The sequence below is a fragment of the Bufo bufo genome, chromosome 4 (genome assembly GCF_905171765.1).
Source record: "Bufo bufo chromosome 4, aBufBuf1.1, whole genome shotgun sequence".
NCBI lineage: Eukaryota > Metazoa > Chordata > Amphibia > Anura > Bufonidae > Bufo > Bufo bufo.
The window spans coordinates 611,078,308-611,106,021 of NC_053392.1; the positions used below are offsets into that span (position 1 = coordinate 611,078,308).

Here is a 27,714-nt window from a genome sequence, read left to right on the forward strand (position 1 = left end):
AAAAATAGAACATGTTCTATTTTTTTGCGGTGCTGAGGCCCAGACAGAAACACCACGTGCTTCCGTGGGGTTCCGTGTCTCCGTTCCGCACCGCAGCTCTGAATTGCGGACCCATTCAAGTGCAATACGACCATGGCCGGGCGCACGAGGCCTTAAAGAGTATGCATACTAAAGTTGTCAGCCTCACCCTCTGCCTTGCTGTGGTTGTCAGACACTTGCACGGTATCATCCCCATTCTCTTCTGCTTTGTCAGCCCTGTATCTTCCTTATTGTGGTTTCTCCTTGACAACCGTTTGTGTGTTGAAGTTGTCAGCCCCACCCTTTTTCCTTGCAGCGGTTTGTTCCTTGACAACCTTGCAAGTTTCGAGTTGTCGGCTCCTCCCTCATCTCTATCTTGTGCTACACTTTGTATTAGGCCTCTTGCACACAACCGTATGTATTTTGCGGTCCGCAAAAAACGGATCCTCAAAAAATACAGATGACGTCCGTGTGCATTCCGTATTTTGCGGAACGGAACGGCTGACCCCTAACAGAACAGTACCATCCATCTCCGTAATGCAGACAATAATAGGACATGGTTGTTGACCCCCTGATCTAACATGTATGGGGTACCACCCGACTCTTCCAGATGCAGGAAGGATTGGGCTGTTGGATCTCAACAGGCCTGATCTTTGTGTTCTGCTGCCAGGGGCTTTCTTCTTTCTACCTAGTCACGACACACGCATGCCCGGCTGAACCAAGCATGCACCTGCATGGGGTTCTGGGAGGAATAGTTGTCTGCCAAGCGAGCGCTCAGCCGGCCTGCGGAGAGGACACGATTTCTCAACCTGCAGGAGGAATCTTCTGTTTCTTGGTAACTCTGTAACCTAATTATCTCAGGGTGTTGGCAGAAGAACTAGAACAAAGGAGGAAAACATCCAGTTCTTGTCTGTGGGCTTGTTCCTACATCTTCCAACCCAGAGGCCCCGGGGCCCCGTCAGCTTCTTTCTTCCTGGGAGCCACCAAGGAGAAGATCAAAACATGGAGGAGCACGTGAACAGGGAGGCCAGAAGCCAAAGAGTATGCAAATCATGAGATGGCATTGTGTGCTGCCCCTGGAGGTAGGTACCAGGAGGAGCCCACCGGGTCCAGGAACCTGCAGGATTTCTTCTACAACCATCAGAAACAAGTCTGTGCGGACAGGAGGGGCAGTCTCCTATCTAGCTGAATGTCCTGCCCGTCCCCTCATTATCCAACTGTTGGCCGTGGCCTGACTCCCACAAGATGGTCCAGGTCCTGTCAGGGACAGTTTCAGGTCATTGTGGGTCACAGGTCCACCCCACCCTTGGCGTAACAAGCATAGAGCAAATTTTACCCAAATTTCTGCGGACTCCCAAACCGAGCGGGCCCCCGGCATCTGACGTGCCTCTAAAATCACTAAAAAGAACATGTAAAACTAGCGAGTCCAGAGCTTTTCACTTATATTCCATCCATGGAAACCGTCATCAAGCTGCTGTTGATGGACCTGGTTTTCTTATGTGCCTCTGATTGGTGTTTTAAGTCCATCATGATGCCCTGCTGTGAACGGGCTAAGGCAGGCATGCTCAGCCTGCGGCCCTCCAGCTGTTGTAGGACTACAACTCCCACAATGCCCTGCTGTAGGCTGTTTGGGCATGCTGGGAGCTGTAGTTTTGCAACAGCTGGAGGGTTACAGGTTGAGCAGGCCTGGGCTAAAGGGAACTCAGCAGAGCTTTCCGCTGGCGCTGGAGGACCCAGTGTAATGCTTTACTTCCCCTTTGGGGGGCGCTGAAGAATTGAACAGGTTCCCATGTAGAGTACAGCTGGGAGTGGGACGCCCTGTAATCGGGGGATTGTTCAAAGATGAAGAACCTTTGCCCCCTGCGCCCCTTATCATTAACCCATAAATTCCCACAGTCAGCACTGGTTACTCTTATGTTCTTGAATTTTATCTCCAAGGCCATAATAACAGGATCCGTCAACAGCAGCACATTGACCGTTTCCAGGTACTGTGCCAACACAATTTTGATTCTGCGCAGAGTTGGAATGGACAATATCTTGGCATGGCAATGATAGTCAATATTCTGGAAATCTTCTGCAGATGTAGCAGAGCTGATATTGTCATACAAATAATGCGGAAGGTACATCTGCAGTCCTATGTAAAAAAAAAACTGTAAACCATTGTGATATCGCCACGAGCAGTGCCAGCACTGCTACATCTGCGGTACACCTACGCGCAAGATGGATCATATGACGTCCATCGGCTCATACAGAGGTCTAGATTAGAAAATCGCATGTCTAGCAGTGATCCCACAAGAACACTGCTGTCCACGGAGCCGCGTGTAGGTTGTCAGGGTGTCAGTCAGGGCAGGGGATATAAACTCTCTTCAGAAATTGCTAATAATGCAATCCCTCAACATGATCCCAAACTAGGCACCGACCCAATGAGGGTCCTCTACTTGTGTGGTATGCAATTTCATAATGCTCTCTTTCTGTGTCAGTCTTTACTGTAGTTTTGGCATTCTATTCCTAAACCCGAAAAACTACCTGATGAACACAGCTCCTGTCCGTGGAGTTCTGTAAAAAGGCATGAAATTGTGGTAACAAAGAAAATAAATTGCAAGGTGAATACATTTTTTGTGACTACCATCAGCAAGGGATATCCATTTAAAGGGCAAGTCTACAGGTCTGTATATGGTTGGAATCAGCAGCAGTGTGTGAATATGGCATTAAGGATGCTTTTAAAGGAATTCTCCAAGCAAAACGTGTGCCCTGTGTTATCCCTAGTGCCGAACCTGAGGGGGCGGGGCCTGACACAGAGACTCTGCTTTGTATTTACCGGGGGTTTATCCAGTGCCGGTTTTAGACAAAGTGGGGCCCCAAAATAAATATTGCACAGACAACACATTCACACACAGCCTGCACCGACTGCGGATTACACCTGCAGTATAATACAGTGCCAGCAAGGCGTATAAGATTACCTATAGGATAGGTCATCAATATCAGATCGGCCGGCGTCCTTCCCCCGGCACACCTGCCGATCAGTCACAAGGACTAGTTGCAGTTCAGTCCCATTCAAGTGAAAGGAGATGAGCTGCAGTACCAAGCATGGCTGCTGTCTAATGTACGGCGCTGGGCTTGGTGAGCTATACCGGAGCTCTGCTCAGCGCCGTGTCCTCTTCAAACAGCTGATCGGCAGCGATGTCAGGAGTCGGATCCCCACTGATCTGATACTGAGGACCTACCCTGAGGATAGACCGTCCATATTATATTCCCAGGTAAACCTTTTACTGAAAAAAACAAGAAGCAGGTTGGAAAGACAAACACATAAAGTGTAACTGTTTACTGCATGTCATAGTGACCACATACCTCTTACATCCAGGGACATCTGCTGTCATGTAGATCTTCTCTTTCCTCTTCTCCTCCGTCTGACCCAGACCGCCATGACTAATTCTATCAGCCGCATCTCGTCTCTACAGAGTTTGTAACAGACGCGTTAGATTTCTTCGTATTTCCAATCAACCTCCCCGTCCTGGTGTTCCCACAGTGTCATCCTGCTGCCACCCCCAATACTGTGCCCATTGTGCCCCCCAATGCCCCAGGTACTATACTGCTGAAAAAACAGTGACCCCAGTAGACATAATTGGGGTCATTTATCAAACTGGTGTAAAGTAGAACTGGATTTCCAAAAGAGCTGTCAAATATGAAAGGTGGAATCTGGTTGCAATGGGCAACTAAGCCAGTTCTACTTTACACCAGTTTGATAAATTACCCCAAATGTTCCTATAGTGTCCACAGCAGCTATAATGTCCCCTAGAGTACCCCGAGTAATAATACCACCCTATATTGTGCTCCAGGTAATAATCCCTGTATAGTGTCCCCAAAAATAATAGAATTTCCCCTACAGTGCTTCCCCAACGTCCCCATATAGTAATTTCCCCTACACTGCCCCCATATAGTAATTTCCCCCTCACTGCCCCCATATAGTAATTTCCCCCACACTGCCCCCATATAGTAATTCCCCCCACACTGCCCCCATATAGTAATTCCCCCCACACTGCCCCATATAGTAATTTCCCCCACACTGCCCCCATATAGTAATTTCCCCCACACTGCCCCATATAGTAATTTCCCCCACACTGCCCCCATATAGTAATTTCCCCCACACTGCCCCATATAGTAATTTCCCCCACATAGTAATTTCCCCCACACTGCCCCATATATTAATTTCCCCCACACTGCCCCATATATTAATTTCCCCCACACTGCCCCATATATTAATTTCCCCCCACACTGCCCCATATAGTAATTTCCCCCACACTGCCCCCATATAGTAATTTCCCCCAGACTGCCCCATATAGTAATTTCCCCCAGACTGCCCCATATAGTAATTTGCCCCACACTGCCCCATATAGTAATTTCCCCCACACTGCCCCATATATTAATTTCCCCCACACTGCCCCATATATTAATTTCCCCCACACTGCCCCATATATTAATTTCCCCCCACACTGCCCCATATAGTAATTTCCCCCACACTGCCCCCATATAGTAATTTCCCCCAGACTGCCCCATATAGTAATTTCCCCCAGACTGCCCCATATAGTAATTTGCCCCACACTGCCCCAAATAGTAATTTCCCCCACACTGCCCCATATATTAATTTCCCCCACACTGCCCCATATAGTAATTTCCCCCAGACTGCCCCATATAGTAATTTGCCCCACACTGCCCCATATAGTAATTTCCCCCACACTGCCCCAAATAGTAATTTCCCCCACACTGCCCCCATATAGTAATTTCCCCCACACTGCCCCATATATTAATTTCCCCCACACTGCCCCATATATTAATTTCCCCCACACTGCCCCATATAGTAATTTCCCCCACACTGCCCCATATAGTAATTTCCCCCACACTGCCCCCATATAGTAATTTCCCCCACACTGCCTCCATATAGTAATTTCCCCCACACTGCCCCATATAGTAATTTCCCCCACACTGCCCCCATATAGTAATTTCCCCCACACTGCCCCCATATAGTAATTTCCCCCACACTGCCCCATACAGTAATTTCCCCCACACTGCCCCATATATTAATTCCCCCCACACTGCCCCAGATAGTAATTTCCCCCACACTGCTCCATATAGTAATTTCCCCCACACTGCCCCATATAGTAATTTCCCCCACACTGCCCCATATAGTAATTTCCCCCACACTGCCCCCATATAGTAATTTCCCCAACACTGCCCTATATATTAATTTCCCCCACACTGCCCCATATAGTAATTTCCCCCACACTGCCCCATATATTAATTTCCCCCACACTGCCCCATATATTAATTCCCCCCACACTGCCCCAGATAGTAATTTCCCCCACACTGCTCCATATAGTAATTTCCCCCACACTGCTCCATATAGTAATTTCCCCCACACTGCTCCATATAGTAATTCCCCCCACACTGCCCCAGATAGTAATTTCCCCCACACTGCTCCATATAGTAATTTCCCCCACACTGCCCCAGATAGTAATTTCCCCCACACTGCCCCATATAGTAATTTCCCCCAAACTGCCCATATAGTAATTTCCCCCAAACTGCCCATATAGTAATTTCCCCCACACTGCCCCATATAGTAATTTCCCCCACATAGTAATTTCCCCCACACTGCCCCCATATAGTAATTTCCCCCACACTGCTCCATATAATAATTTCCCCCACACTGCCCCATATAGTAATTTCCCCCACACTGCCCCAGATAGTAATTTCCCCCACACTGCTCCATATAGTAATTTCCCCCACACTGCCCCATATAGTAATTTCCCCCACATAGTAATTTGCCCCACACTGCCCCATATAGTAATTTCCCCCACACTGCCCCATATATTAATTTCCCCCACACTGCCCCCATATAGTAATTTCCCCCACACTGCCCCATACAGTAATTTCTCCCACACTGCCCCATATATTAATTCCCCCCACACTGCCCCCATATAGTAATTTCCCCCCCACTGCCCCCATATAGTAATTTCCCCCCCACTGCCCCCATATAGTAATTTCCCCCACACTGCCCCCATATATTAATTTCCCCCACACTGCCCCATATAGTAATTTCCCCCACACTGCCCCATATAGTAATCTCCCCCACACTGCTCCATATAGTAATTTCCCATCACTGCCCCATATAGTAATTTCCCCCACACTGCTCCATATAGTAATTTCCCCCACACTGCTCCATATAGTAATTTCCCATCACTGCCCCATATAGTAATTTCCCCCTGACTGCCCCTTATAGTAATTTCCCCCACACTGCCCCATATAGTAATTCCCCCCACACTGCCCCATATAGTAATTTCCCCCACACTGCTCCATATAGTAATTCCCCCCACACTGCTCCATATAGTAATTTCCCCCACACTGCCCCATATAGTAATTTCCCCACACTGCCCCATATAGTAATTTCCCCCACACACTGCCCCATATAGTAATTTCCCCCACACTGCCCCATATAGTAATTTCCCCCACACTGCCCCATATACTAATTTCTCCCACACTGCCCCAAATAGTAATTTCCCCCACACTGCCCTATATAGTAATTTCCCCCACACTGCCCCCATATAGTAATTTCCCCCACACTGCCCCCATATAGTAATTTCCCCCACACTGCTCCTATATAGTAATTTCCCCCACACTGCTCCTATATAGTAATTTCCCCCACACTGCCCCATATAGTAATTTCCCCCACACTACCCATATAGTAATTTCCCCCACACTGCCCCATATAGTAATTTCCCGCCCACACTGTCCCCATATAGTAATTTCCCCCACACTGCCCCAAATATTAATTTCCCCCACACTGCCCCATATAGTAATTTCCCCCACACTGCCCCATATAGTAATTTCCCCCACACTGCCCTATATAGTAATTTCCCCCACACTGTCCCCATATAGTAATTTCCCCCACACTGCCCCCATATAGTAATTCCCCCACACTGCCCCATATAGTAATTTCCCCCACACTGCCCCATATAGTAATTTCCCCCACACTGCCCCATATAGTAATTTCCCCCACACTGCCCCCATATAGTAATTTCCCCCACACTGCCCCATATAGTAATTTCCCCCACACTGCCCCATATAGTAATTTCCCCCACACTGCCCCATATAGTAATTTCCCCCACACTGCCCCATATATTAATTTCCCCCACACTGCCCTATATAGTAATTTCCCCCACACTGCCCCCATATAGCAATTTCCCCCACACTGCCCCATATAGCAATCTCCCCCACACTGCCCCATATAGTAATCCCCCCCACACTGCCCCCATATAGTAATTTCCCCCACACTGCCCCATATAGTAATTTCCCCCACACTGCCCCATACAGTAATTTCCCCCACACTGCCCCATATAGTAATTTCCCCCACACTGCCCCCATATAGTAATTTCCCCCACACGGCCCCATATAGTAATTTCCCCCACACTGCCCCATATAGTAATTTCCCCCACACTGCCCCATATAGTAATTTCCCCCACACTGCCCCCATATAGTAATTTCCCCCACACGGCCCCATATAGTAATTTCCCCCACACTGCCCCATATAGTAATTTCTCCCACACTGCCCCATACAGTAATTTCTCCCACACTGCCCCATATAGTAATTTCCCCCACACTGCCCCCCATATAGTAATTTCCTCCACACTGCCCCATATAGTAATTTCCCCCACACTGCCCCCATATAGTAATTTCCCCCACACTGCTCCATATAGTAATTTCTCCCACACTGCCCCATATAGTAATTTCCCCCACACTGCCCCCATATAGTAATTTCCCCCACACTGCCCCCATATAGTAATTTCCCCCACACTGCCCCATATAGTAATTTCCCCCACACTGCCCCTATATAGTAATTTCCCCCAGACTGCCCCATATAGTAATTTGCGCCACACTGCCCCATATAGTAATTTCCCCCACACTGCCCCATATAGTAATTTCTCCCACACTGCCCCATATAGTAATTTCCCCCACACTGCCCCATATAGTAATTTCCCCCACACTGCCCCATATAGTAATTTCCCCCACACTGCCCCATATAGTAATTTCCCCCACACTGCCCCATATAGTAATTTCCCCCACACTGCCCCATATAGTAATTTCCCCCACACTGCCCCATATAGTAATTTCCCCCACACTGCCCCATATAGTAATTTCCCCCACACTGCCCCATATAGTAATTTCCCCCACACTGCCCCATATAGTAATTTCTCCCACACTGCCCCATATAGTAATTTCCCCCACACTGCCCCATATAGTAATTTCCCCCACACTGCCCCATATAGTAATTTCCCCCACACTGCCCCATATAGTAATTTCCCCCACACTGCCCAATACAGTAATTTCTCCCACACTGCCCCATATAGTAATTTCCCCCACACTGCCCCATATAGTAATTTCCCCCACACTGCCCCATATAGTAATTCCCCCCACACTGCCCCATATAGTAATTCCCCCCACACTGCCCCATATAGTAATTCCCCCCACACTGCCCCATATAGTAATTTGCCCCACACTGCCCCATATAGTAATTTCCCCCACACTGCCCCATATAGTAATTTCACCTACACTGCCCCATATAGTAATTTCCCCCACACTGCCCCATATAGTAATTTCCCCCACACTGCCCCATATAGTAATTTCCCCCACACTGCCCCATATAGTAATTTCCCCACACTGCCCCATATAGTAATTTCCCCACACTGCCCCATATAGTAATTTCCCCCACACTGCCCCCATATAGTAATTTCCCCCACACTGCCCCCATATAGTAATTTCCCCCACACTGCCCCATATAGTAATTTCCCCCACACTGCCCCTATATAGTAATTTCCCCCACACTGCCCCTATATAGTAATTTCCCCCAGACTGCCCCATATATTAATTCCCCCCACACTGCCCCATATAGTAATTTCCCCCACACTGCCCCCATATAGTAATTTCCCCCACACTGCCCCCATATAGTAATTCCCCCACACTGCCCCATATAGTAATTTCCCCCACACTGCCCCATATAGTAATTTCCCCCACACTGCCCCCATACAGTAATTTCTCCCACACTGCCCTATATAGTAATTTCCCCCACACTGTCCCCATATAGTAATTTCCCCCACACTGCCCCCATATAGTAATTTCCCCCACACTGCCCCCATATAGTAATTCCCCCACACTGCCCCATATAGTAATTTCCCCCACACTGCCCCATATAGTAATTTCCCCCACACTGCCCCCATACAGTAATTTCTCCCACACTGCCCTATATAGTAATTTCCCCCACACTGTCCCCATATAGTAATTTCCCCCACACTGCCCCCATATAGTAATTTCCCCCACACTGCCCCATATAGTAATTTCCCCCACACTGCCCCATATAGTAATTTCCCCCACACTGCCCTATATAGTAATTTCCCCCCCACACTGCCCCCATATAGTAATTTCCCCCCCACACTGCCCCCATATAGTAATTTCCCCCACACTGCCCCATATAGTAATTTCCCCCACACTGCCCCATATAGTAATTTCCCCCACACTGCCCCCATATAGTAATTTCCCTCACACTGCTCCATATAGTAATTTCCCCCACACTGCCCCATATAGTAATTTCCCCCACACTGCCCCATATAGTAATTTCCCCCTCACACTGCCCCATATATTAATTTCCCCCACACTGCCCTATATAGTAATTTCCCCCACACTGCCCCCATATAGCAATTTCCCCCACACTGCCCCATATAGCAATCTCCCCCACACTGCCCCATATAGTAATTCCCCCACACTGCCCCCATATAGTAATTTCCCCCACACTGCCCCCATATAGTAATTTCCCCCACACTGCCCCCATATAGTAATTTCCCCCACACTGCCCCCATATAGTAATTTCCCCCACACTGCCCCCATATAGTAATTTCCCCCACACTGCCCCATATAGTAATTTCCCCCACACTGCCCCATACAGTAATTTCCCCCACACTGCCCCATATAGTAATTTCCCCCACACTGCCCCCATATAGTAATTTCCCCCACACTGCCCAATATAGTAATTTCCCCCACACTGCCCCATACAGTAATTTCTCCCACACTGCCCCATATAGTAATTTCCCCCACACTGCCCCCCATATAGTAATTTCCTCCACACTGCCCCATATAGTAATTTCCCCCACACTGCCCCCATATAGTAATTTCCCCCACACTGCCCCATATAGTAATTTCCCCCACACTGCCCCCATATAGTAATTTCCCCCACACTGCCCCTATATAGTAATTTCCCCCACACTGCCCCATATAGTAATTTCTCCCACACTGCCCCCATATAGTAATTTCCCCCACACTGCCCCATATAGTAATTTCCCCCACACTGCCCCATATAGTAATTTCCCCCACACTGCCCCATACAGTAATTTCTCCCACACTGCCCCATATGGTAATTTCCCCCACACTGCCCCATATAGTAATTTCCCCCACACTGCCCCATATAGTAATTTCCCCCACACTGCCCCACATAGTAATTTCCCCCACACTGCCCCATATAGTAATTTCCCTCACACTGCCCCATATAGTAATTTCCCCCACACTGCCCCATATAGTAATTCCCCCCACACTGCCCCATATAGTAATTTCCCCCACACTGCCCCATATAGTAATTTCCCCCACACTGCCCCATACAGTAATTTGCCCCACACTGCCCCATATAGTAATTTCCCCCACACTGCCCCATACAGTAATTTGCCCCACATTGCCCCCATATAGTAATTTCCCCCACACTGTCCCATATAGTAATTTCCCCCACACTGCCCCATATAGTAATTTCCCTCACACTGCTCCATATAGTAATTTCCCCCACACTGCCCCATATAGTAATTTCCCCCACACTGCCCCATATAGTAATTTCCCCACACTGCCCCATATAGTAATTTCCCCCACACTGCCCCCATATAGTAATTTCCCCACACTGCCCCTTATAGTAATTTCCCCCACACTGCCCCATATAGTAATTTCCCCCACACTGCCCCATATAGTAATTTCCCCACACTGCCCCATATAGTAATTTCCCCACACTGCCCCCATATAGTAATTTCCCCCACACTGCCCCATATAGTAATTTCCCCCACACTGCTCCATATAGTAATTTCCCCCACACTGCTCCATATAGTAATTTCCCCCACACTGCTCCCATATAGTAATTTCCCCCACACTGCCCCACACAGTAATTTCCCCCACACTGCCCCATATAGTAATTTCCCCCACATAGTAATCCCTCCCATAATAATTTGCCCCCCCACAGTAATTTACCCCACACTGCAGTTTACCCTACACAGTAGTTGCCCCCACACAGAAGTTTACCCCAAACAGTAGTTTGCCCCCACACAGTAGTTGCCCCCACACAGTAATTTCCCCCACATTGCCCCATATAATAATTTGCCCCATATAATAATTTGCCCCATACTGCAATTTCCCCCCGATGTACTGTCTCTTCACATGTCCTCCTGTTTGTCCCCCAAAGTTGGCACATAAAAAAAAAAAGAAAAAAAAAAGCTACATACTCAGATATGTCCAGGCACGTACACTTCATTGTACTGCGTCTCGGCACAGGCGCGCGATGATGTCAACACGCACGCCTGCGCCGGGATTTCACTACCACATAGGCCTCATGCATATTAGGCTTGAAGCCTATGGCAGGGATCGGCGGCGGGGCAGGGAACCATGCGCTCCCGTGCTCCGCCGCAATATGCGGGTGTTGGGGTTAGCGTTGGGCCCGGGGCTGCCGACCCAAATGTCATCTGCCACTGACTGGAAGGGGGCCCCTGGGCAACTGCCCAGTTTGCCCCCCCCCTCCCTAACGCCGGCCCTGGGTTTACCATGAGGTCTTGCTCTGAGGCAGTGGAGAGCTCTATGGCCCCTGATAGTTGTGTGGAGGAGTGAGGTGACTACTGAGAATATCATTCAGGATGAATGAGACTCTATTACTCCACCTGGAAATGCAGAAGACGTCTGTGGAGGAGTCTGCACGGGGTGTGGGGTTCAGGTCTTCCTGCTGAGCTGCACTTTGTCCTCTTACATTTCAGGGACTTTCCTATTATAAATATAATGATTGTGGCAGAGGGGCATCAGATGGAAAATATTACACCAGGCGTGCGTCATGGCGGCAACATCCTCAAAGTCCCAAATTACACAAAAATAAAAACCTCAAATACCCGGGCAAAAATCATGCCCAAGCAACTTAAAGGGGAATTACAAAAACTGCAGAAGGAAAAATAACTAAACTTCTCCAGTAATCTTCTCAAAATCCCAGACATTGTAACAGTCACTATATATATACAGTACAGTACAGACCAAAAGTTTGGACACACCTTCTCATTCAAAGAGTTTTCTTTATTTTCATGACTATGAAGGCATCAAAACTATGAATTAACACATGTGGAATTATATACATAACAAACAAGTGTGAAACAACTGAAAATATGTCATATTCTAGGTTCTTCAAAGTAGCCACCTTTTGCTTTTATTACTGCTTTGCACACTCTTGGCATTCTCTTGATGAGCTTCAAGAGGTAGTCATCTGAAATGGTCTTCCAACAGTCTTGAAGGAGTTCCCAGAGATGCTTAGCACTTGTTGGCCCTTTTGCCTTAACTCTGCGGTCCAGCTCACCCCAAACCATCTCGATTGGGTTCAGGTCCGGTGACTGTGGAGGCCAGGTCATCTGGCGCAGCACCCCATCACTCTCCTTCATGGTCAAATAGCCCTTACTTTCAACGTTTTCCCAATTTTTCGGCTGACTGACTGACCTTCATTTCTTAAAGTAATGATGGCCACTCGTTTTTCTTTACTTAGCTGCTTTTTTCTTGCCATAATACAAATTCTAACAGTCTATTCAGTAGGACTATCAGCTGTGTATCCACCTGACTTCTCCTCAACGCCACTGATGGTCCCAACCCCATTTATAAGGCAAGAAATCCCACTTATTAAACCTGACAGGGCACACCTGTGAAGTGAAAACTATTTCAGGGGACTACCTCTTGAAGCTCATCAAGAGAATGCCAAGAATGTGCAAAGCAGTAATCAAAGCAAAAGGTGGCTACTTTGAAGAACCTAGAATATGACATCTTTTCAGTTGTTTCACACTTGTTTGTTATGTATATAATTCCAAATGTGTTAATTCATAGTTTTGATGCCTTCAGTGTGAATCTACAATTTTCATAGTCATGAAAATAAAGAAAACTCTTTGAATGAGAAGATGTGTCCAAACTTTTGGTCTGTACTGTATGTACACAGGGAATCCACCAGCAGAATAGTGAGCGCAGCTCTGGAGTATAATACAGGATGTAACTCAGGATCAGTACAGGATAAGTAATGTAATGTATGTACACAGTGACTGCACCAGCAGAATAGTGAGTGAAGCTCTGGAGTATAATACAGGATGTAACTCAGGATCAGTACAGGATAAGTAATGTATGTACACAGTGACTGCACCAGCAGAATAGTGAGTGCAGCTCTGGAGTATAATACAGGATGTAACTCAGGATCAGTACAGGATAAGTAATGTATGTACACAGTGAGTGCACCAGCAGAATAGTGAGTGCAGCTCTGGAGTATAATACAGGATGTAACTCAGGATCAGTACAGGATAAGTAATGTAATGTATGTACACAGTGACTCCAACAGCAGAATAGTGAGTGCAGCTCTGGAGTATAATACAGGATGTAACTCAGGATCAGTACAGGATAAGTAATGTAATATATGTATACAGTGACTGCACCAGCAGAATAGTGAGTGCAGCTCTGGAGTATAATACAGGATGTAACTCAGGATCAGTACAGGATAAGTAATGTATGTACACAGTGACTCCAACAGCAGAATAGTGAGTGCAGCTCTGGAGTATAATACAGGATGTAACTCAGGATCAGTACAGGATAAGTAATGTAATGTATGTACACAGTGACTCCACCAGCAGAATAGTGAGTGCAGCTCTGTAGTATAATACATGATGTAACTCAGGATCAGTACAGGATAAGTAATGTAATGTATGTACACAGTGACTGCACCAGCAGAATAGTGAGTGCAGCTCTGGAGTATAATACAGGATGTAACTCAGGATCAGTAATGTAATGTATGTAAGATCGGAAAGTGATGATGCAATAACTGGAAGCAGAATGACCCCTCTCCGGTATATTTTCATCTGCTACAGATAAGGTGTAGTATGAACATCTGGCAGAGTATCCCACTCCCTGAGCTCAGAGATGCTTCACTGCAGAATCCTGGAGCATGAATCACATATAACACAGTGACCTGTATTGCACCATTTCACTTACAGGAAACAAGATGGGGCCGGATACAATAGAGTGCGGCTCGCCTCGTACCACTAAAGTCTGCTTCATCTGGAGAGACATCGCTGGCAGCAGCAGGTTCTGTAAGTCATTGGTTCACAGACACAAATGCTGTTCCTCTGTATTAATTATTGTGTAATGAACGTTTCTGAAACTTTCTAATATTGTTTTTGCATTTTCAAGATCTCTGCTTGCTGCCAGCGAAAATAATTACTGTCATGGTTTTACATCCAGGGGCTGCAAACCTGAACAAATCTAACACTTTGCACAGCTGAGGGTGTGTTCCAATTGTATCAAGTCCTCTGTGAGCTGCACACATCATCAGCAGGATCTCTCTCCTGTCCTAGTTTGTTACAATGTGTCAGTGCAGGTAAAATGTATCCTTGTGAATTAGGGCATCACAGTAACTAAAGAACCCTTAAAGTTGCAGGGTGCTCCTGGGGAGTTCACTTGACACCTTGAGACTGATTGTGAGGAACAAGTCAGGAGATGTCACCGAGAGGTGGGACGCGTCCTCTGTCAGCATTGGGGGCAATGCCCCCAACTATCAGATCTCTAGGCCTCCACTGAAAGAAGTCTGTACAGTGCCTACCCCCCCTTAAGAGGTGCTGCAGCAGCTGTGGCATCTGCACTTACCATACAAACACGTGATATTAATAATGCAGCATGGGCGAGTGATTACCGGGAAAGCTGGCTGACATTTCATACATGTAAATGTTGTCCCGTGATTCATCTTCTCTGCTGATGATGTGTAATATACGGAGCTATAGATTGGCAGGCGGCGTGCTTACCGTCATTGTCGCCTACAGGCAGCGGCGGAGGACGCCATGTTTAGATAAGATGTTCTATTGAGGTGTGAGGCACCCTAGCTATGGATGGACCCTGCAGAATAACTCCCACCATATATACTGCCAACTAACAATACCAAATAATAGTACCATATCAGTGTACATGTAATACTGCTATAATACACATACTAGTGCCATATCATAACAGAGTATGGAATATAGTGCTCAAATAATGCAACCAGTCTAAGTATAATACTGCCATAGAGTGCATACATTGTAAAGTGAGCACAATGCAATACAACAGTGCCCAAATAATACCAGCAGTGATACATACCATACAGTGCCCGCATAATACTGCAACACATTGCCTCTACTACATGTTAGTGCCATACAGCGATCACATAACACAACCAATGATGTACAGCGCTCACCTTAAATATCAGTGCTGTAAAGTGCACAAATAATACTGTCATTCAAATCTGATACAATACCGCCATACAATTCCCACATAATACTCTTATACAGTGCCTATATTATATATTAGTACATGGATCACACAACAGAACCACCATGCTCATTATTTCTGTGCAGTGTTCAATACTGCTCTAATATAATACCGCTATACACTGTCCACATAATACTGCTACACACCGCCTACCCTGTATATTAGTGCCATATAGGGATCGCACAACAGAACCAGCATGCTCATGCTAAATATTAGTGCTGTACAGTGTTCAATACTCTTATACCGCCATACAGTGTCCACATAATAATCGACACACCGCCTACACTGTATATTACTGCCAAACAGGGATCACACAGCAGATCCACCATAGTCCTGTACAGCGTTCAATCTGTGATAATACCGCCATGCGATGTCCAGGTAATACCATACATTGACTATATCGTAGTGCCAGACAGTTAACACATCACCGACCCAAAGCACTATATATAAATAGTGCCTAAATAATCCTGCCATACTGTTTCTAAATAATAGCGCCCTATGGTGCAACAAATGGAGAACGGAATGTCCGAATAACAGCGGTAGCAGAAAATAGGAGGGTGGCGTAGCTGAGCTGGGCGCAATCCTACAGGAAAGAGAGCATATGGCGGGTGACACATTGGCTAGCACTGTCTACATTGCTCTGTCCACCATTTCTACAAAAAATATGAGGTTGGCACCGTGGGCGCTCGGTTTTCCTTCACCCAGGGCTAAACTTCAGCTTGTTGCCCTGGCCTTGTATCCTAATACCCTGGCAAAGGCTTGCTGGCACCTTCACTGGCACGAGGCACCTGTGCAGGCTGGACAGCTCAATATAAAATAAAGAACTGCGGTTGTTAATACCGCCATGAGGCGTCTGCTGGAAAGCCCCCGCTTTTATGTCAGAAGAGAGAATATTCTGGGACTTTTAATGTGCAGGAACAATGAGTAAGAGCGGGGTCACCGCCTGGCGCCATCGCATGCCCACTTGCTGCATCTTTCACATGTCCTGAAGTAGCCCGTACTACGGTATTACACCTATTCCCCAGGGGGTGAGGCGGTAACTGGTTACACCACACATTTTGCCGCACCCCTGGATACTCAGAGCGCTGAGACCGCTTTCATTCAGGTGGGAGGGGCTTCGTTTTTTGGCCCCCACATCGGAAGGGCCACAATCGTACTCACTGGATAAGATATTGTGTCTACAAGTCCCACTCAGTTCTGCTACATTCCCTCTAGAACTACAGATGTAGCAGAGCTGAATGTGTCATTCTGTATGGCACTGCTCGTGTAGTAAAGTCCCTGGCAGGACCTGCTCCTGTACATTTTCCTTCCTCTTTCCATTGGTGGTTTCACAATTGTCCCTTTGATTCATACACTGGGACTTACTGGAGGGGAATGGTCGAGCGGCTGCGCAGATTTTACCACAAAGACTAAATTGTGGCCCTAATCGTGGCTCATTAGAAGAGTGGACGCAGCTACGGTCAGGATGGGGGGGGGGAGGGGACTACAAGTCTCATCAGAGCATGAATACGAGTAAAAAGCAAAGATACTTCTGGAAACCTGATGGTCCAGCAACATAGACCACGTTCACATCTCCAGGCGGTAAATCCGGTAATCTGTTCGGCAGAGGAGCACATTACCAGCGTTACCGGATCCCGCACAGCCGCACAACGCCAGATCTCCATTCACTTGTTTATTGCTATGTTATTTATGACTCTGTTTGTACATGAACCCCCTGATTGTAAAGCGCTGCGGAATGTGTTGGCGCTATAGAAATAAAGATTATTATTATTATATGCAAAGCACCAGAGGTCAAGGCAAATGACATCATCAAACCAGGACCGGTGACATCACATCTTAAAAGCCATTTTAACTTATTCTACAGTTAGTATTAGAGACATTAATCTTCATAAAATGTCACTGTGTACATACATTACTTATCCTGTACTGATCCTGAGTTACATCCTGTATTATACTTCAGAGCTGCGCTCCCTATTCTGCTGGTGGAGTCACTGTGTACATACATTACATTACTTATCCTGTACTGATCCTGAGTTACATCCTGTATTATACTCCAGAGCTGCACTCACTATTCTGCTGGTGCAGTCACTGTGTACATACATTACTTATCCTGTACTGATCCTGAGTTACATCCTGTATTATACTCCAGAGCTGCACTCACTATTCTGTTGGTGCAGTCACTGTGTACATACATTACTTATCCTGTACTGATCCTGAGTTACATCCTATATTATACTCCAGAGCTGCACTCACTATTCTGCTGGTGCAGTCACTGTGTACATACATTACTTATCCTGTACTGATCCTGAGTTACATCCTGTATTATACTTCAGAGCTGCGCTCCCTATTCTGCTGGTGCAGTCACTGTGTACATACATTACTTATCCTGTACTGATCCTGAGTTACATCCTGTATTATACTCCAGAGCTGCACTCACTATTCTGCTGGTGGAGTCACTGTGTACATACATTACTTATCCTGTACTGATCCTGAGTTACATCCTGTATTATACTTCAGAGCTGCACTCCCTATTCTGTTGGTGGAGTCACTGTATACATACATTACATTACTTATCCTGTACTGATCCTGAGTTACATCCTGTATTATACTCCAGAGCTGCACTCACTATTCTGCTGGTGGAGTCACTGTATACATACATTACATTACTTATCCTGTACTGATTCTAAGTTCCATCCTGTATTATACTCCAGAGCTGCACTCACTATTCTGCTGGTGCAGTCACTGTGTACATACATTACATTACTTATCCTGTACTGATCCTGAGTAACATCCTGTATTATACTCCAGAGCTGCACTCACTATTCTGCTGGTGCAGTCACTGTGTACATACATTACTTATCCTGTACTGATCCTGAGTTACATCCTGTATTATACTCCAGAGCTGCACTCACTATTCTGCTGATGGAGTCACTGTGCACTTACATTACTTATCCTGTACTGACCCTGAGTTACATCCTGTATTATACTCCAGAGCTGCACTCACTATTCTGCTGGTGCAGTCACTGTGTACATACATTACTTATCCTGTACTGATCCTGAGTTACATCCTGTATTATACTCCAGAGCTGCACTCACTATTCTGCTGGTGCAGTCACTGTGTACAGTCGTGGCCAAAAGTTTTGAGAATTACATAAATATTGGAAATTGGAAAAGTTGCTGCTTAAGTTTTTATAATAGCAATTTGCACATACTCCAGAATGTTATGAAGAGTGATCAGATGAATTGCATTGTCCTTCTTTGCCATGAAAATTAACTTAATCCCAAAAAACCTTTCCACTGCATTTCATTGCTGTCATTAAAGGACCTGCTGAGATCATTTCAGTAATCGTCTTGTTAACTCAGGTGAGCATGTTGACGAGCACAAGGCTGGAGATCATTATGTCAGGCTGATTGGGTTAAAATGGCAGACTTGACATGTTAAAAGGAGGGTGATGCTTGAAATCATTGTTCTTCCATTGTTAACCATGGTGACCTGCAAAGAAACGTGTGCAGCCATCATTGCGTTGCATAAAAATGGCTTCACAGTTAAGGATATTGTGGCTACTAAGATTGCACCTTAATCAACAATTTATAGGATCATCAAGAACTTCAAGGAAAGAGGTTCAAGTCTTGTTAAGAAGGCTTCAGGGCGTCCAAGAAAGTCCAGCAAGCGCCAGGATCGTCTCCTAAAGAGGATTCAGCTGCGGATCGGAGTGCCACCAGTGCAGAGCTTGCTCAGGAATGGCAGCAGGCAGGTGTGAGCGCATCTGCACGCACAGTGAGGCCAAGACTTTTGGAAGATGGCCTGGTGTCAAGAAGGGCAGCAAAGAAGCCACTTCTCTCCAAAAAACATCAGGGACAGATTGATCTTCTGCAGAAAGTATGGTGAATGGACTGCTGAGGACTGGGGCAAAGTCATATTCTCCGATGAAGCCTCTTTCCGATTGTTTGGGGCATCTGGAATAAGGCTTGTCCGGAGAAGAAAAGGTGAGCGCTACCATCAGTCCTGTGTCATGCCAACAGTAAAGCATCCTGAGACCATTCATGTGTGGGGTTGCTTCTCATCCAAGGGAGTGGGCTCACTCACAATTTTGCCCAAAAACACAGCCATGAATAAAGAATGGTACCAAAACACCCTCCAACAGCAACTTCTTCCAACAATCCAACAACAGTTTGGTGAAGAACAATGCATTTTCCAGCACGATGGAGCACCGTGCCATAAGGCAAAAGTGATAACTAAGTGGCTCGGGGACCAAAACGTTGAGATTTTGGGTCCATGGCCTGGAAACTCCCCAGATCTTAATCCCATTGAGAACTTGTGGTCAATCCTCAAGAGGCGGGTGGACAAACAAAAACCACTAATTCTGACAAACTCCAAGAAGTGATGATGAAAGAATGGGTTGCTATCAGTCAGGAATTGGCCCAGAAGTTGATTGAGAGCATGCCCAGTCGGATTGCAGAGGTCCTGAAAAAGAAGGGCCAACACTGCAAATACTGACTCATAAATGTCATGTAATTGTCGATAAAAGCCTTTGAAACATATGAAGTGCGTGTAATTATATTTCACTACATCACAGAAACAACTGAAACAAACATCTAAAAGCAGTTTAGCAGCAAACTTTGTGAAAACTAATATTTGTGTCATTCTCAAAACTTTTGGCCACGACTGTACATACATTACATTACTTATCCTGTACTGATCCCGAGTTACATCCTGTATTATACTCCAGAGCTGCACTCACTATTCTGCTGGTGCAGTCACTGTGTACATTCATTACTTATCCTATACTGATCCTGGGTTACATCCTGTATTATACTCCAGAGCTGCACTCACTATTCTGCTGGTGCAGTCACTGTGTACATACATACATTACTTATCCTGTACTGATCCTGAGTTACATCCTGTATTATACTCCAGAGCTGCACTCACTATTCTGCTGGTGCAGTCACTGTGTACATACATTACATTACTTATCCTGTACTGATCCCGAGTTACATCCTGTATTATACTCCAGAACTGCACTCACTATTCTGCTGGTGCAGTCACTGTGTACATACATTACTTATCCTGTACTGATCCTGAGTTACATCCTGTATTATACTCCAGAGCTGCACTCACTATTCTGCTGGTGCAGTCACTGTGTACATACATTACATTACTTATCCTGTACTGATCCTGAGTTACATCCTGTATTATACTCCAGAGCTGCACTCACTATTCTGCTGGTGCAGTCACTGTGTACATACATTACTTATCCTGTACTGATCCTGAGTTACATCAAGTATTATACTCCAGAGCTGCACTCACTAGTCTGCTGGTGGATTCCCTTTGTACATACATTACATTACTTATCCTGTACTGATCCTGAGTTACATCCTGTATTATACTCCAGAGCTGCACTCACTATTCTGCTGGTGGAGTCACTGTGTACATACATTATATTACTTATCCTGTACTGATCCCGAGTTACATCCTGTATTATACTCCAGAGCTGCACTCACTATTCTGCTGGTGCAGTCACTGTGTACATACATTACATTACTTATCCTGTACTGATCCTGAGTTACATTCTGTATTATACTCCAGAGCTGCACTCACTATTCTGCTGGTGGATTCCCTTTGTACATACATTACATTACTTATCCTGTACTGATCCCGAGTTACATCCTTTATTATACTCCAGAGCTGCACTCACTATTCTGCTGGTGCAGTCACTGTGTACATACATTACTTATCCTGTACTGATCCTGAGTTACATCCTGTATTATACTCCAGAGCTGCACTCACTATTCTGCTGGTGGAGTCACTGTGTACATACATTACATTACTTATCCTGTACTGATCCCGAGTTACATCCTGTATTATACTCCAGAGCTGCACTCACTATTCTGCTGGTGCAGTCACTGTGTACATACATTACATTACTTATCCTGTACTGATCCTGAGTTACATTCTGTATTATACTCCAGAGCTGCACTCACTATTCTGCTGGTGGATTCCCTTTGTACATACATTACATTACTTATCCTGTACTGATCCCGAGTTACATCCTGTATTATACTCCAGAGCTGCACTCACTATTCTGCTGGTGCAGTCACTGTGTACATACATTACTTATCCTGTACTGATCCTGAGTTACATCCTGTATTATACTCCAGAGCTGCACTCACTATTCTGCTGGTGCAGTCACTGTGTACATACATTACATTACTTATCCTGTACTGATCCTGAGTTTTACAGCAAGACACGGAGGCTCATATTGCTATCTCCTTCTTTACTTTTCCACCAATAGCAGCAAAGAAGAAATTTACATAATCATAACAATAAAGGACCCTCCCCTGACAGATCCTATATTAAGCAGTGTCCTCCTCAGTATCTTTCTCTTTCTTTGCTGCTTCCACCAAAGATAAGTAACAAACATATATATTACGTTTTATTTTGTGCATGTTTGCTGTGGTTCAGGGGTTAATCTCTGACCTTCAGTTGCTCAGGGGAGCTGTATTGCTTTATACCTTTTGCCTTATAGGGTCTCCCCTTTTGTATTTTGAAGTTTTTTGCACTCTAGGCGCTTATTCCCACGCCTGTTTATATCCGGGGTCCCCCTCCCCGTTTATTGCCGGTCTCCCCCCTTTATTTTCGGCGCTTCTATTGCCGATTCTTAGCTACGACCTACGGCCTACTCCTGCGTCTTGGAGGCGTCCCTCCACATTCGCATCCCCCCCCCTACCCTCCGATACTTAGCTCACTGCGGCGCGGCTTCGGCCTGGTTTTTTCCCGCCGGTCGTGAGATCTCGGCGGCCACTTTGGAGCTCCCGCGCGTCTTCTCGCGGGACTTCGGCGACCGCTGCAGTACGATCCGGACGTGTCGGCTCCTGTCCTGCGGCTTCTGGGGTGATTAACCCCTCGTTCTTTAGTTAAGTGGGATTCTTTGGTTACTCCATCGATTATTATTATTAGTCCTACCCTTAGCTTTAGGTTTTATCATACCTGCACTCTATTAACTTATTGGCCATGTCCTCAGATCGCTCCCCCTCTGGGCCTAATCCCCCCCCCCCCCCATCCTCTGGGGAGCCTAGTATGCCTAATACTAATGCACAGGCCCTTGAGTTACAGCGCTCAGTATCCAGCGCTATTATTGAAGCCATGGGATCCATGTCCTCCATGATCTCCCAGACAATCTCCCAGACAATCTCCCAGGCCTTGTCTGCCCACGCCCCTGGCCCCTCTAATCAGTCACTTGTGAGGCCTAATCCGCAGCCTGCCATTTGTGAACCTCCTGCAACCCAGGAGACTTTGATTGGTGTGATGCAAGCCACCCATGATAGCGCGCTTAGATCGCGCAAAAGAGACTTACCGCGCCAGGCAGAAAGGGCGCGCACGTGGAAATGTGCTAGAGCACAAACTAGTGACCTGGATTCAGATGTGGAATCCGATATGGAGGCTTTTGCGGAGGCGAGCTGCCATTCTGAGGAGAAGATGGAATCTGATTTTCCAGGTACCGCTGGCCCTATGCCCTCCACCTCTGGGTCTGTGGGTCAGACCTCCACTGCCCCTAATGCAGCATCGGCCCTTTTGGACCCCTCTGGGGCCCCATTGTTTGACCCCGATGCCCTCCACCACCCTAGGTCAGCGGAGTGGCTTCCGATTGCTCATGTTAGCACCTACTTAGAGCATTGGGTGCGCCGTCCTCTGAGCAAAGAAGCGCGCAACAAGCTCAGATCTGAGTGCCCCAGACCATTGATTCCCAACAAGGTCTGTGAAACGCCAGCTGTGGATCCCAAGATGACACAGTTCTTGGCGAAGTCCGGCTGGAACCCCCGTAAGGGGTTGGATTCGGCAATTAAGAGCTGTCAGGACAAGCTCCTTGACATTTTTGGCCCCCTTGCCAAAATATTTGAAATGGCCGAATCGGCCAGAGCAGACGGCTCTCCGATAGATCCGGAGGAGCTTACTGGCTGGATACAGAGAGCCATTTGTATTGCGGGCAGCACCAACTCCTCCCTGGCCATTGAACTGCGTAAAGCCATACTGTTCAGAATAGACCCTAAACTGGCCAACCTGGCACTCACTGAGGCAGGGAAGGATGCACAGGGTCTACTGTTTGGGGACTCCTTTATCAAGGACCTCAGCAGATATGTGGGAGCATTTACTGCCCTGGACAAGGCCCAGTCCTCCATGCGTAGGGTTTTCCAGGGACGGGTCTCCACCAGGGCCGGCAGTAGTAGGGGCCGTCTGTCCGGCCGTTCAAGTTTCCAGGCCCGCAGCTCGGGCAGAGGCTCCTTCACCCAAAGACCTCCCTTCCAGGACCAAAGGAATCCTCCTCCATTCTTCCCGGCCAGAGGTGGCCAATGGCGTTCGAGGTCCGTTAGAGGGAATCCGAATTTCCGAAAGTCCTTCGGTAAGTCTTTCCCCAGTGGGGACTTCTTTGGTTCCCTGTGTCGGGGGCAGACTCCGTCTTTGTTCCCACGTTTGGTCCAACATTACATCAGACCCATGGGTGCTGACCACTGTGCAAGGGTTCCGCATAGAACTCACGGAATCCCCAAATCTTATCCCTCCACCCCCACCGCTACCTCTGGCGCTACCAGACAGGGAGCTCGTGGACTTAGAACTGCATTCCCTTTTTCAAAAAAGGGCAATAGAAAGGGCCCCTCCTACTCCAGAGGGTGTACTCAGCAACATTTTTCTAGTGCAGAAAAAGGGTGGACAAATGCGTCCGGTGATAAATCTCCGTGCCCTGAACGCTGTGGTGCGCTATCGCTACTTCAAAATGCAGGGAATTCACCTTCTTCGGGACTTGTTGATTCCAGGAGACTGGATGGTGAAGCTGGACCTCAAAGATGCCTACCTTACGGTCCCAATTGCCTATTCGTCCAGGGATCTCCTGCGCTTCCTGTGGAGGGGCGAAGTGTGGCGCCTCACTTGCCTTCCGTTCGGCCTTTCTTCGGCACCATGGTGCTTTACCAAACTTCTGCGCCCGGTCATGGCCTGGCTGCGGAGTTGGGGTGTACGTCTAGTCATCTATCTAGACGACATCCTCATTATGCATCAATGTCAGTCGACGCTGCTACAACATCTTCAGTGGACCTCGGACCTCCTTACGGCTCTTGGCTTTCTGCTAAACCCCGAGAAGTCCTGTCTCACGCAGTCTCAACGGATGGAGTTCCTGGGCTTCACGGTGGACTCGGTTGCGGAATCTCTCAGTCTCCCATCCGAGAAGTTGCGGACGATCCGCAAAGAATTGAGGCATGCCCTTTCGGCTGCCTCCCTATCCCTACGCCACCTGGCTCGCATAATTGGCCTGCTGGCCTCCTCTATCCAGGCGGTGTTCCCCGCTCCTCTCCATTATCAGGCCCTACAACGTCTGAAGATTGCCCACCTTCGTGCTGGGGCCTCCTTCGCGGACGCGGTGGTTCTGGATCAAGAAGCTCGGGAGGAACTTCGTTGGTGGATATGCAACTTGGAAGCCTGGAACGGCAGAGCAATCTTCGGATTTCAGCCAGAATTCACGGTGGAGTCGGACGCGAGTCTCCAAGGCTGGGGTGCCCACTGCGAGGGTATTTCCACAGGGGATCGATGGTCGGAAACCGAGACCCAGCTTCACATCAACGCCCTGGAGCTCTTGGCGGGCTCGTTTGCCATCCGGAGTTTTACAAATGGCATTGCACATGCATGCATCCGACTACGCATGGACAATGTGTAGGCGGTCGGCTATGTCAATCACCTGGGTGGCACCCAATCGGCTACCTTGGCCCGACTGGCGAAAGAGTTCTGGTCCTACTGTCTTTCCAGGGACATCATGATACAAGCGGAGTACCTTCCGGGTCTACACAACTACCGAGCGGATCGGAGTTCCAGATGCTTCACGGACGGCAGCGACTGGAGGCTCGCACCGGAGATGTTTTCCACGATCTCGGACACCTGGGGTCCTTGCGCCATAGACCTCTTTGCGTCTCGGCTCAATACTCACCTACCCAGGTTCTTCAGCTGGCGCCCGGATCCGGAAGCGGTGGATGTGTTTCTCCAGGACTGGTCTTCAGCTCTTCATTACGCGTTTCCACCTTTTGCCATGATCCCGAGGATGCTACTACAGATTCGTCGTCAGAATGCGGAATTGGTGGTGGTGATCCCCTTCTGGGGGACTCAAGCCTGGTACCCGATCCTCCTGGAACTCCTGGTGGATGTACCTCTCCTCCTCCCGGACCCTCTGGGTGCTCCACATCCCCTGCTAGTTGACGGATCCCTTCAACTTCTGGCGTGCCGAATCTCAGGACTCCCGGAGAGGTCGAGGGCATTTCGGAGGCAACTAGACGTCTCCTGGACAACGCTTGGGCTCCCGGCACCCGAAAGTCTTACCGGGCAGCTTGGGGATCTTGGGTTAGCTGGTGCGTGGAACGGGACCTGGATCCTATTTCAGCGCCTGTTACCCATTTATTACAATTCCTTACGTCTCTTTTTGAAGCAGGAAAAGCTTATCGGACCATTAATTTGTTCCGTTCTGCGATTTCTTCTACTCATCAGGGTTTTGATGGTGTTCCGGCGGGTCAACACCCTTCGGTGTCACGCCTACTACGTGGCTCACGCTTGGCTCGGCCTCCTCGACCACGCTTCACCACTACGTGGGACGTTTCCCCGGTCCTTTCTTTCCTCTCTGCGTGGCCTGACAACGCGGCTCTTTCCCTCCGTCAACTGTCAGCCAAATTGCTGACCCTCTTTTGCCTCATTTCCTGTAAAAGGGTTTCCGATGTCAGGGCTCTGGATCATGATGCTAGATCCTTTACTCCTGAGGGCGTCACATTTAACATTATGCGGCGCACCAAGACCAATATTCGGTCTGTGTCTTATCCCTGTTTCCCGTCTTCTCAGGCGCTTTGTCCTGTTGCTTGCTTACGGGAATATGAGTCGCGCACTCGGACTCACCGCTCTGCGGACATCCCACAACTGTTCCTCTCTATTCGCCATCCCTTTGGCCCGGTGACTAGTCCCACCTTGGCACGTTGGATGAAGTGGGTCATGTTCCTTTCGGGGATTGATACGGCAGTCTTTACCGCTCACTCGGCCAGGGGCGCGGCTGCCACTGCCCTGGCTGTTTTGGGGGCTCGGTTAGAGGACATTCTGCGTCTGGCTGACTGGTCTAGGGCCACGACGTTCACAGAATTTTATTTTCGTCCGCCACCTCATGTGTTTTCATCTATTATTGATCAGCTTTGAACTTGCAATATGAGCCTCCGTGTCTTGCTGTAAAACTAAATGATTTTCCTATTTCATGACGTAAAGTCATAGTTTTATTAAAGACACGGAGGCGAGTATTGCCCGCCCTGGGTTTCTCCTGCCCGCCCTTTTATTGTGTTATTATTATTGGACTGTTTATTGTCTTTTATTTATTACGTATAGTTAGTTTAATGACTATTTATGGTTCTGTTTATCAGCGACCTTATGATGTACGACCGTTCCAGGGTCGATATTGTTCAGTTTCTGCCTGATTCTTACACTGGCTATATCATTTGCTCTGTTTCAGGTTGAAAGTTCCACGGCGTATGGACTTCTACATTGTTCCAAGTTTCCTGAGGTGTTAGCCAAGTTGGCTTGAATTTCTACAGTACGATGGACCAGAATGGTTGTCGTTCTCGGGTCCAGTTCCAGTTTCCGGTTACGGTTCCAGTTACGGTTATGCGGTTGGTGTCGCGGATTCAAAGAAAGAGCAAGATACTGAGGAGGACACTGCTTATTATAGGATCTGTCAGGGGAGGGTCCTTTATTGTTATGATTATGTAAATTTCTTCTTTGCTGCTATTGGTGGAAAGTAAAGAAGGAGATAGCAATACTCGCCTCCGTGTCTTTAATAAAACTATGACTTTACGTCATGAAATAGGAAAATCATTTAGTTACATCCTGTATTATACTCCAGAGCTGCACTCACTATTCTGCTGGTGCAGTCACTGTGTACATACATTACATTACTTATCCTGTACTGATCCTGAGTTACATCCTGTATTATACTCCAGAGCTGCACTCACTATTCTGCTGGTGCAGTGGTACCTTGGAAC

General features: G+C 47.3%; 1 long non-coding RNA gene across 1 annotated transcript; it reads left to right on the plus strand.

Moving 5' to 3' along the window:
- The first annotated feature begins 855 nt into the window (after positions 1–855).
- LOC120999650 lies at positions 856–27,464 on the plus strand. Its single transcript, XR_005778579.1, has 3 exons — positions 856–1,100; positions 14,361–14,456; positions 27,186–27,464. It is a non-coding gene; the product is annotated as an uncharacterized LOC120999650 (long non-coding RNA).
- The last annotated feature ends 250 nt before the right edge of the window (positions 27,465–27,714 follow it).